At 39.7% G+C, this 12,291-nt stretch overlaps 1 protein-coding gene across 3 annotated transcripts in view; it reads right to left on the bottom strand.

Moving 5' to 3' along the window:
* ttll7 (tubulin tyrosine ligase-like family, member 7) overlaps positions 1 to 11,829 on the bottom strand; it is a 145,273-nt gene extending 133,444 nt beyond the window's left edge. For 2 of the 3 annotated variants that reach the window (XM_061883983.1, XM_061883984.1), the window contains exon 1: positions 11,497 to 11,829. The gene's annotated coding sequence lies outside the window, so the exon portion shown is untranslated. The remainder of the gene's footprint in view (positions 1 to 11,496) is intronic. The other variant, XM_061883985.1, reaches the window with a different exon arrangement.
* Positions 11,830 to 12,291: the final 462 nt, after the last annotated feature.

The raw sequence follows: 12,291 nt of genomic DNA, 5'->3' as shown, positions 1-12,291 counted from the left end.
TAATGTCGTCAAAAGGTTCAGAGAATCTAGACAAATCACTGCAGGTAAATAAATAAATGATAAATGGGTTGTACTTGTATAGCGCTTTTCTACCTTCAAGGTACTCAAAGCGCATTATATAGATATGTATATAAAAAGGCCATGATATTACACACCTTCCATCCCTCAGGTGCTACTGCATCAAAAAGCCACATCAGTGTGTAAAGGATATCACCACATGGGCTCAGGAACACTTCAGAAAACCACTGTCAGTAACTACAGTTGGTCGCTACATCTGTAAGTGCAAGTTAAAACTCTACTATGCAAAGCCAAAGCCATTTATCAACAACACCCATAAACACTTTGCTGGGCCCCGAGCTCATCTAAGATGGACTGATGCAAAGTGGAAAAGTGTTCTGTGGTCTGGCGAGTCCACATTTCAAATTGTTTTGGGAAACTGTGGATGTCGTGTCTTCCAGATCAAAGAGGAAAAGAACCACGGGGACTGTTGTAGGGTGAAAGTGTTGTAGGCAGCATGTGTGATGGTATGGGGGTGTATTAGTGATTGTTGTAGGGTGAAAGTGTTGTAGTCAGCATGTGTGATGGTATGGGGGTGTATTAGTGATTGTTGTAGGGTGAAAGTGTGGTAGTCAGCATGTGTGATGGTATGGGGGTGTATTAGTGATTGTTGTAGGGTGAAAGTGTTGTAGTCAGCATGTGTGATGGTATGGGGGTGTATTAGTGATTGTTGTAGGGTGAAAGTGTTGTAGTCAGCATGTGTGATGGTATGGGGGTGTATTAGTGATTGTTGTAGGGTGAAAGTGTTCTAGGAAGCATGTGTGATGGTATGGGGGTGTATTAGTGATTGTTGTAGGGTGAAAGTGTGGTAGTTAGCATGTGTGATGGTATGGGGGTGTATTAGTGATTGTTGTAGGGTGAAAGTGTGGTAGTCAGCATGTGTGATGGTATGGGGGTGTATTAGTGATTGTTGTAGGGTGAAAGTGTCCTAGGCAGCATGTGTGATGGTATGGGGGTGTATTAGTGATTGTTGTAGGGTGAAAGTGTTGTAGTCAGCAAGTGTGATGGTATGGGGGTGTATTAGTGATTGTTGTAGGGTGAAAGTGTGGTAGTCAGCATGTGTGATGGTATGGGGGTGTATTAGTGATTGTTGTAGGGTGAAAGTGTTGTAGTCAGCATGTGTGATGGTATGGGGGTGTATTAGTGATTGTTGTAGGGTGAAAGTGTTGTAGTCAGCAAGTGTGATGGAATGGGGGTGTATTAGTGATTGTTGTAGGGTGAAAGTGTTGTAGTCAGCAAGTGTGATGGTATGGGGGTGTATTAGTGATTGTTGTAGGGTGAAAGTGTTCTAGGCAGCATGTGTGATGGTATGGGGGTGTATTAGTGATTGTTGTAGGGTGAAAGTGTTGTAGTCAGCATGTGTGATGGTATGGGGGTGTATTAGTGATTGTTGTAGGGTGAAAGTGTGGTAGTCAGCATGTGTGATGGTATGGGGGTGTATTAGTGATTGTTGTAGGGTGAAAGTGTTGTAGTCAGCATGTGTGATGGTATGGGGGTGTATTAGTGATTGTTGTAGGGTGAAAGTGTTGTAGTCAGCAAGTGTGATGGTATGGGGGTGTATTAGTGATTGTTGTAGGGTGAAAGTGTTGTAGTCAGCAAGTGTGATGGTATGGGGGTGTATTAGTGATTGTTGTAGGGTGAAAGTGTTGTAGTCAGCATGTGTGATGGTATGGGGGTGTATTAGTGATTGTTGTAGGGTGAAAGTGTTGTAGTCAGCATGTGTGATGGTATGGGGGTGTATTAGTGATTGTTGTAGGGTGAAAGTGTTGTAGTCAGCAAGTGTGATGGTATGGGGGTGTATTAGTGATTGTTGTAGGGTGAAAGTGTTGTAGTCAGCATGTGTGATGGTATGGGGGTGTATTAGTGATTGTTGTAGGGTGAAAGTGTTGTAGTCAGCATGTGTGATGGTATGGGGGTGTATTAGTGATTGTTGTAGGGTGAAAGTGTGGTAGTCAGCATGTGTGATGGTATGGGGGTGTATTAGTGATTGTTGTAGGGTGAAAGTGTTGTAGTCAGCATGTGTGATGGTATGGGGGTGTATTAGTGATTGTTGTAGGGTGAAAGTGTTCTAGGCAGCATGTGTGATGGTATGGGGGTGTATTAGTGATTGTTGTAGGGTGAAAGTGTTCTAGGCAGCATGTGTGATGGTATGGGGGTGTATTAGTGATTGTTGTAGGGTGAAAGTGTTCTAGGCAGCATGTGTGATGGTATGGGGGTGTATTAGTGATTGTTGTAGGGTGAAAGTGTTGTAGTCAGCATGTGTTATGGTATGGGGGTGTATTAGTGATTGTTGTAGGGTGAAAGTGTGGTAGTCAGCATGTGTGATGGTATGGGGGTGTATTAGTGATTGTTGTAGGGTGAAAGTGTTGTAGTCAGCATGTGTTATGGTATGGGGGTGTATTAGTGATTGTTGTAGGGTGAAAGTGTGGTAGTCAGCATGTGTGATGGTATGGGGGTGTATTAGTGATTGTTGTAGGGTGAAAGTGTTGTAGTCAGCATGTGTGATGGTATGGGGGTGTATTAGTGATTGTTGTAGGGTGAAAGTGTTGTAGTCAGCAAGTGTGATGGTATGGGGGTGTATTAGTGATTGTTGTAGGGTGAAAGTGTTGTAGTCAGCATGTGTGATGGTATGGGGGTGTATTAGTGATTGTTGTAGGGTGAAAGTGTTGTAGTCAGCATGTGTGATGGTATGGGGGTGTATTAGTGATTGTTGTAGGGTGAAAGTGTTGTAGTCAGCATGTGTGATGGTATGGGGGTGTATTAGTGATTGTTGTAGGGTGAAAGTGTTCTAGTCAGCATGTGTGATGGTATGGGGGTGTATTAGTGATTGTTGTAGGGTGAAAGTGTGGTAGTCAGCATGTGTGATGGTATGGGGGTGTATTAGTGATTGTTGTAGGGTGAAAGTGTTGTAGTCAGCATGTGTGATGGTATGGGGGTGTATTAGTGATTGTTGTAGGGTGAAAGTGTTGTAGTCAGCATGTGTGATGGTATGGGGGTGTATTAGTGATTGTTGTAGGGTGAAAGTGTTCTAGGCAGCATGTGTGATGGTATGGGGGTGCATTAGTGGCCAAGTCATGGGTAACTTACACATCTGTGAAGGCACCATTAATACTGAAAGGTACATACAGCTTTTGGAGCAACATATATTGCCATCCCAGCAATGTTATCATGGACGCCCCTGTTTATTTCAGCAGGACAATGCTAAACCAGGTGTTACAACAGCGTGGCTTCATAGTAAAAGTGTGTGGGTACTAGACAGGCCTGCCTGTAGTCCAGACATTTAAAATGTCTAAAATATGAGGCAGGAGTATGGCGTCACATTAGTGCCAAAAATCCAAGCGCATAAAAACTGTTATCGCGCGCTGATTCTCCACTTCGTGCGCGACACCCTTTTGTGCGCGTGTGGTGCCTTTGTGCGCGGTCGCCGTCTTCGTTTTGGCACTTTGTGGGCGTGTATGCTTACACGGCCACTCCTTTCTGATTGGTCAGGCGAAAATCGCTCAGGGCCAATCAGAAGTACAGCAGGGCGGGTCATGGTCAATATGTATCAAGATGATACAGCTCCTGTCGACAATATGTGTCAAGATGATACAGCTCCTGTCGACAATATGTATCAAGATGATACAGCTCCTGTCGACAATATGTATCAAGATGATACAGCTCCTGTCGACAATATGTATCAAGATGATACAGCTCCTGTCGACAATATGTGTCAAGATGATACAGCTCCTGTCGACAATATGTATCAAGATGATACAGCTCTTGTCGACAATATGTGTCAAGATGATACAGCTCCTGTCGACAATATGTATCAAGATGATACAGCTCTTGTCGACAATATGTATCAAGATGATACAGCTCCTGTCGACAATATGTATCAAGATGATACAGCTCCTGTCGACAATATGTATCAAGATGATACAGCTCCTGTCGACAATATGTATCAAGATGATACAGCTCTTGTCGACAATATGTATCAAGATGATACAGCTCCTGTCGACAATATGTATCAAGATGATACAGCTCCTGTCGACAATATGTTTCAAGATTATACAGCTCCTGTCGACAATATGTATCAAGATGATACAGCTCTTGTCGACAATATGTATCAAGATGATACAGCTCCTGTCGACAATATGTGTCAAGATGATACAGCTCCTGTCGACAATATGTGTCAAGATGATACAGCTCCTGTCGACAATATGTATCAAGATGATACAGCTCCTGTCGACAATATGTATCAAGATGATACAGCTCCTGTCGACAATATGTATCAAGATGATACAGCTCCTGTCGACAATATGTATCAAGATGATACAGCTCCTGTCAACAATATGTGTCAAGATGATACAGCTCTTGTCGACAATATGTATCAAGATGATACAGCTCCTGTCGACAATATGTATCAAGATGATACAGCTCTTGTCGACAATATGTATCAAGATGATACAGCTCCTGTCGACAATATGTATCAAGATGATACAGCTCTTGTTGACAATATGTATCAAGATGATACAGCTCCTGTCGACAATATGTGTCAAGATGATACAGCTCCTGTCGACAATATGTATCAAGATGATACAGCTCTTGTCGACAATATGTATCAAGATGATACAGCTCCTGTCGACAATATGTATCAAGATGATACAGCTCCTGTCGACAATATGTCTCAAGATGATACAGCTCCTGTCGACAATATATATCAAGATGATACAGCTCTTGTCGACAATATGTGTCAAGATGATACAGCTCCTGTCGACAATATGTGTCAAGATGATACAGCTCCTGTCGACAATATGTGTCAAGATGATACAGCTCCTGTCGACAATATGTATCAAGATGATACAGCTCCTGTCGACAATATATATCAAGATGATACAGCTCTTGTCGACAATATGTGTCAAGATGATACAGCTCCTGTCGACAATATGTATCAAGATGATACAGCTCCTGTCGACAATATGTGTCAAGATGATACAGCTCCTGTCGACAATATGTGTCAAGATGATACAGCTCTTGTCGACAATATGTATCAAGATGATACAGCTCCTGTCGACAATATGTATCAAGATGATACAGCTCCTGTCGACAATATGTATCAAGATGATACAGCTCCTGTCGACAATATGTATCAAGATGATACAGCTCCTGTCGACAATATGTATCAAGATGATACAGCTCTTGTCGACAATATGTATCAAGATGATACAGCTCCTGTCGACAATATGTATCAAGATGATACAGCTCCTGTCGACAATATGTATCAAGATGATACAGCTCCTGTCGACAATATGTATCAAGATGATACAGCTCCTGTCGACAATATGTATCAAGATGATACAGCTCCTGTCAACAATATGTATCAAGATGATACAGCTCTTGTCGACAATATGTATCAAGATGATACAGCTCCTGTCGACAATATGTATCAAGATGATACAGCTCCTGTCGACAATATGTATCAAGATGATACAGCTCCTGTCGACAATATGTATCAAGATGATACAGCTCTTGTCGACAATATGTATCAAGATGATACAGCTCCTGTCGACAATATGTATCAAGATGATACAGCTCCTGTCGACAATATGTATCAAGATGATACAGCTCCTGTCGACAATATGTATCAAGATGATACAGCTCTTGTCGACAATATGTATCAAGATGATACAGCTCCTGTCGACAATATGTGTCAAGATGATACAGCTCCTGTCGACAATATGTGTCAAGATGATACAGCTCCTGTCGACAATATGTGTCAAGATGATACAGCTCCTGTCGACAATATGTATCAAGATGATACAGCTCCTGTCGACAATATGTATCAAGATGATACAGCTCCTGTCGACAATATGTATCAAGATGATACAGCTCCTGTCGACAATATGTATCAAGATGATACAGCTCCTGTCGACAATATGTATCAAGATGATACAGCTCTTGTCGACAATATGTATCAAGATGATACAGCTCCTGTCGACAATATGTATCAAGATGATACAGCTCCTGTCGACAATATGTATCAAGATGATACAGCTCCTGTCGACAATATGTGTCAAGATGATACAGCTCCTGTCGACAATATGTATCAAGATGATACAGCTCCTGTCGACAATATGTGTCAAGATGATACAGCTCCTGTCGACAATATGTATCAAGATGATACAGCTCCTGTCGACAATATGTGTCAAGATGATACAGCTCCTGTCGACAATATGTATCAAGATGATACAGCTCCTGTCGACAATATGTATCAAGATGATACAGCTCCTGTCGACAATATGTATCAAGATGATACAGCTCCTGTCGACAATATGTATCAAGATGATACAGCTCCTGTCGACAATATGTATCAAGATGATACAGCTCCTGTCGACAATATGTATCAAGATGATACAGCTCTTGTCGACAATATGTATCAAGATGATACAGCTCCTGTCGACAATATGTATCAAGATGATACAGCTCCTGTCGACAATATGTATCAAGATGATACAGCTCCTGTCGACAATATGTGTCAAGATGATACAGCTCCTGTCGACAATATGTATCAAGATGATACAGCTCCTGTCGACAATATGTGTCAAGATGATACAGCTCCTGTCGACAATATGCATCAAGATGATACAGCTCCTGTCGACAATATGTGTCAAGATGATACAGCTCCTGTCGACAATATGCATCAAGATGATACAGCTCCTGTCGACAATATGTATCAAGATGATACAGCTCCTGTCGACAATATGTATCAAGATGATACAGCTCCTGTCGACAATATGTATCAAGATGATACAGCTCCTGTCGACAATATGTGTCAAGATGATACAGCTCCTGTCGACAATATGTATCAAGATGATACAGCTCCTGTCGACAATATGTATCAAGATGATACAGCTCCTGTCGACAATATGTCTCAAGATGATACAGCTCCTGTCGACAATATGTATCAAGATGATACAGCTCCTGTCGACAATATGTGTCAAGATGATACAGCTCCTGTCGACAATATGTGTCAAGATGATACAGCTCCTGTCGACAATATGTATCAAGATGATACAGCTCCTGTCGACAATATGTATCAAGATGATACAGCTCCTGTCGACAATATGTATCAAGATGATACAGCTCCTGTCGACAATATGTGTCAAGATGATACAGCTCCTGTCGACAATATGTATCAAGATGATACAGCTCCTGTCGACAATATGTGTCAAGATGATACAGCTCCTGTCGACAATATGTATCAAGATGATACAGCTCCTGTCGACAATATGTATCAAGATGATACAGCTCCTGTCGACAATATGTATCAAGATGATACAGCTCCTGTCGACAATATGTATCAAGATGATACAGCTCCTGTCGACAATATGTATCAAGATGATACAGCTCCTGTCGACAATATGTATCAAGATGATACAGCTCCTGTCGACAATATGTATCAAGATGATACAGCTCTTGTCGACAATATGTATCAAGATGATACAGCTCCTGTCGACAATATGTATCAAGATGATACAGCTCCTGTCGATAATATATGTATCAAGATGATACAGCTCCTGTCGACAATATGTATCAAGATGATACAGCTCCTTTCGACAATATGTGTCAAGATGATACAGCTCCTGTCGACAATATGTATCAAGATGATACAGCTCCTGTCGACAATATGTGTCAAGATGATACAGCTCCTGTCGACAATATGTATCAAGATGATACAGCTCCTGTCGACAATATGTATCAAGATGATACAGCTCCTGTTGACAATATGTATCAAGATGATACAGCTCTTGTCGACAATATGTATCAAGATGATACAGCTCCTGTCGACAATATGTATCAAGATGATACAGCTCCTGTCGACAATATGTATCAAGATGATACAGCTCCTGTCGACAATATGTATCAAGATGATACAGCTCCTGTCGACAATATGTGTCAAGATGATACAGCTCCTGTCGACAATATGTATCAAGATGATACAGCTCTTGTCGACAATATGTATCAAGATGATACAGCTCCTGTTGACAATATGTATCAAGATGATACAGCTCCTGTCGACAATATGTATCAAGATGATACAGCTCCTGTCGACAATATGTATCAAGATGATACAGCTCTTGTCGACAATATGTATCAAGATGATACAGCTCCTGTCGACAATATGTATCAAGATGATACAGCTCCTGTCGACAATATGTATCAAGATGATACAGCTCCTGTCGACAATATGTATCAAGATGATACAGCTCCTGTCGACAATATGTATCAAGATGATACAGCTCCTGTCGACAATATGTATCAAGATGATACAGCTCCTGTCGACAATATGTATCAAGATGATACAGCTCCTGTCGACAATATGTATCAAGATGATACAGCTCCTGTCGACAATGTGTATCAAGATGATACAGCTCCTGTCGACAATATGTATCAAGATGATACAGCTCCTGTCGACAATATGCATCAAGATGATACAGCTCCTGTCGACAATATGTATCAAGATGATACAGCTCCTGTCGACAATATGTATCAAGATGATACAGCTCCTGTCGACAATATGTGTCAAGATGATACAGCTCCTGTCGACAATATGTATCAAGATGATACAGCTCCTGTCGACAATATGTATCAAGATGATACAGCTCCTGTCGACAATATGTGTCAAGATGATACAGCTCCTGTCGACAATATGTATCAAGATGATACAGCTCTTGTCGACAATATGTATCAAGATGATACAGCTCTTGTCGACAATATGTATCAAGATGATACAGCTCCTGTCGACAATATGTATCAAGATGATACAGCTCCTGTCGACAATATGTATCAAGATGATACAGCTCTTGTCGACAATATGTATCAAGATGATACAGCTCTTGTCGACAATATGTATCAAGATGATACAGCTCCTGTCGACAATATGTATCAAGATGATACAGCTCCTGTCGACAATATGTATCAAGATGATACAGCTCTTGTCGACAAACACATTCTAAAAAGTCCACATTTAGTGGAGTTGTGGAAAATGCCAAGTGAATTTTATCTAAAAGTCTTTGAAGAAGGTAATGTGTCATCTGTGGAGAGAACATCACATAATTAATGACGTTTTAAGATATCTCTGTTTTCATACAAGCAGTCCACACATGTCAGTCAATGATGGAAATGATATTTTCAAATATGTTTTTTATTTCCTCACTTGTCTGTTTAAAAAAATATATTTATTTAATATTTGTATATGTAAATATTGAATGTATGCCACAAAGTGAGACTATTCATTTTCTTTCCTCCTTTCAATTTGTTATAAATGTCAGAGTATTGTATGTATGTGTATATTTAAATAGTACATCAATAAAGTGATGGGGAGCAGCTGTCTGAGGTAAGATGGAGAAACATGGAGTGTTTCTTCATATCTATGATGAAAGGTCCATGGCAGTTCCCTGGGATTAAAAAGAAAGGAAATCAGGTTTTCATGGGACTATTATGGCTGAACAAGTAAGTCTTTAATACTATTATCTCTCAGATTTAATTTGCCTAATATATGGAGCTAGCTTTTTTTGTTGTTTTTTTAAATACATATTTTTAACTCTGCCATCTATACTAATCTGGGCTGATGTCTAATTTTCCATAGTTTGAGTTGTTTGCAGAAACCTAAATACTTTGTATAGTAATATTAAAACCATATTACTTAAGTGTAGTGATAACCTGTCATTCATTATTCTACTAAAATAGTCATTACAATCATAACATCAATAATTAGGCCCATATGCTAATCATGTGGTCCTGATATGAAGTAGGCATAGATAAGTGGGTTCAGGTAGACTCTGGTGTAAACTTCAAGTAGATAGAGGAAAGAAAATGAATAGTCCCCCATTGTGGCATACATTCAATATTTACATATACAAATATTAAATAAATAAATATATTTTTTTAAACAGACAAGTGAGGAAAGAAAACATATTTGAAAATATCATTTCCATCATTGACTGACATGTGTGGACTGCTTGTATGAAAAAGAGAGATATTGATCTTCACACAAACAAATTCTAAAAGTCTTTGAAGAAGGTAATGTCTCATCTGTTGAGAGAACATCACGCAGTTAATGAAGTCTCAAGATCAATATATTTTCATACAAGCAGTCCACACATGTCAGTCAATGATGGAAAATATTTTCAAATATGTTTTCTTTCCTCTCTTGTCTGTTTTAAAAAATATTTTTATTTATCTAATATTTGTATATGTAAATATTGAATGTATGCCACAATGGGGGACTATTAATTTTCTTTCCTCTATCTACTTGAAGTTTACACCAGAGTCTACCTGAAGCCACTTATCTATGTGTACTTCATATCAGGACCACATGATTAGCATATGGACCTAATTATTGATGTTATGATTGTAATGACTATTTTAGTAGAATAGTGAATGACAGGTTATCACTACAATTAAGTAATATGGTTTTAATATTACTATATATATATATACGTACATACATATATATATATATAAATACATATATCCACAAACACACAGAAATAAATACACACACATACAGTATATATACACAAATATGTATATACACACACATATATACACACACATGTATATACACACACAGATTTCTATATATATATACACAAACACATGTATGTGTATATATATATATACAAACATATATAAACAGCCATGTTTCCAAATAGTCTTTTAGTCAGGTGCGTGAAAGGTTCTGCTTGGACGCCGGGTGAGGTTTGCGAACAGGTTTTATCTGGATCGCGGGATGAGTTTGCTAAGCACAAAAATGAACCTGAAATTTATGAATAAACAAAACTGCTGTTCTAAATGTGTCCACTAGATGTCCCAATATAATTTGTTTGTATCTTTGTCGACATGCTACATATGTAAAGAATAAACCACAAGATGTTAGTACACCAGTCGAGGAAAATGATCAAATTACATAAAAAACATTCTGTAATTGGATTTTCATATTATTTTTATATCTTGATATATTGTAAATTAACAGCAATGAGTTGACTAACACTATCACATCATTTATTCAAAAGTATTAATAATGACAAATAAAGTGTATATACTTTTAATTGCAACTGGTAATTGTAAAAACATTATAGTTTGTACAATTTCAGAATGTGCTTGTTCTATTTTTAAATCAAATATATACAATATTTGGAAGTTATCATGGGGCCCACTTGGGAGTAGATGTCCCCCCCCCCTTTACACTGAGTGTGACGCCCCTGCTTATAATGATTAATGATCCCTCTGTGCGGCGGGAGACGTGTTTAGATGGGGGGGGGGGTTGATGACGTCACACAAGCCGAGCAGGTGTCCTCGGCACAGTTAGCCTGCCATGCTAACATGCTAACGGTGACGATGCGGTGCGGAAGACAGACATTAGCGCACAATTACAAGCTCGTTAGGCATTACCTCATCGACGGCAGTCCCTGTGGGCCGACATCCTGCGACGTTGAGGCATGTTAGTGGGCCGCGGACACGCCGAGTGCTGCGTGTCGTGCCCACGAAGAAGAAGAAGAAGAAGAAGCTGCGTGTGGGAGGCTGGGAGTCTCTGCTGTGGCTCTGGAGACCGTCGTGGACCAAACCATTCCCGGGGAACACGGGGGTGTGCCACCTGATTTGTCCAACTGTCGCGCCTTTTTTCTTGTTGTTATTTTGAGTTGAAATGACACACGTTTTTGTTGCGTGGGCTGCCGGGGAAATTCCCCGTCGCTGTGGCCGACCAGCAAACACTGAAAGCTGCCTAGTAACAGTGGCGCTGACCGTGGTGCTTAAAAGTGGGCACGCCCTACTCTGACGTCATTCATGTGGCACGCGCTTCCTGACACGGGTGGGGGCTATCCACAGTGCGGCCCGTGGACCATTTGTGGGACTTCTTATCTCGGCTTCTGGCACATTCTAAAAGTAGAATTAAACAACAACAAAAAATATATGTAAAATTAGTGGGGGGGAAAAACAAGATTTTTTTGAGAATAAAGTCGAATTTTTCAATCTGACTATTTTAATTTTAATTTCCCCTCGGAGATTAATAAAGTTTGTCTGATTCTGATTCGGATTCGGATTCTGATTCTGACTAAATTGGGGTTCAAAGCAAAAAATGTCCACTTCATTACAACAGTTTTTCACAATTTTTTGTTTGTGAAAAACTATATATATATATATTTACATGTATTTATGTATATTTATTCATTTATTTATCTATTTTTT

The sequence above is a fragment of the Nerophis ophidion genome, linkage group LG22, assembly GCF_033978795.1.
Source record: "Nerophis ophidion isolate RoL-2023_Sa linkage group LG22, RoL_Noph_v1.0, whole genome shotgun sequence".
NCBI lineage: Eukaryota > Metazoa > Chordata > Actinopteri > Syngnathiformes > Syngnathidae > Nerophis > Nerophis ophidion.
This window is presented reverse-complemented; position numbering and strand designations above follow the sequence as displayed.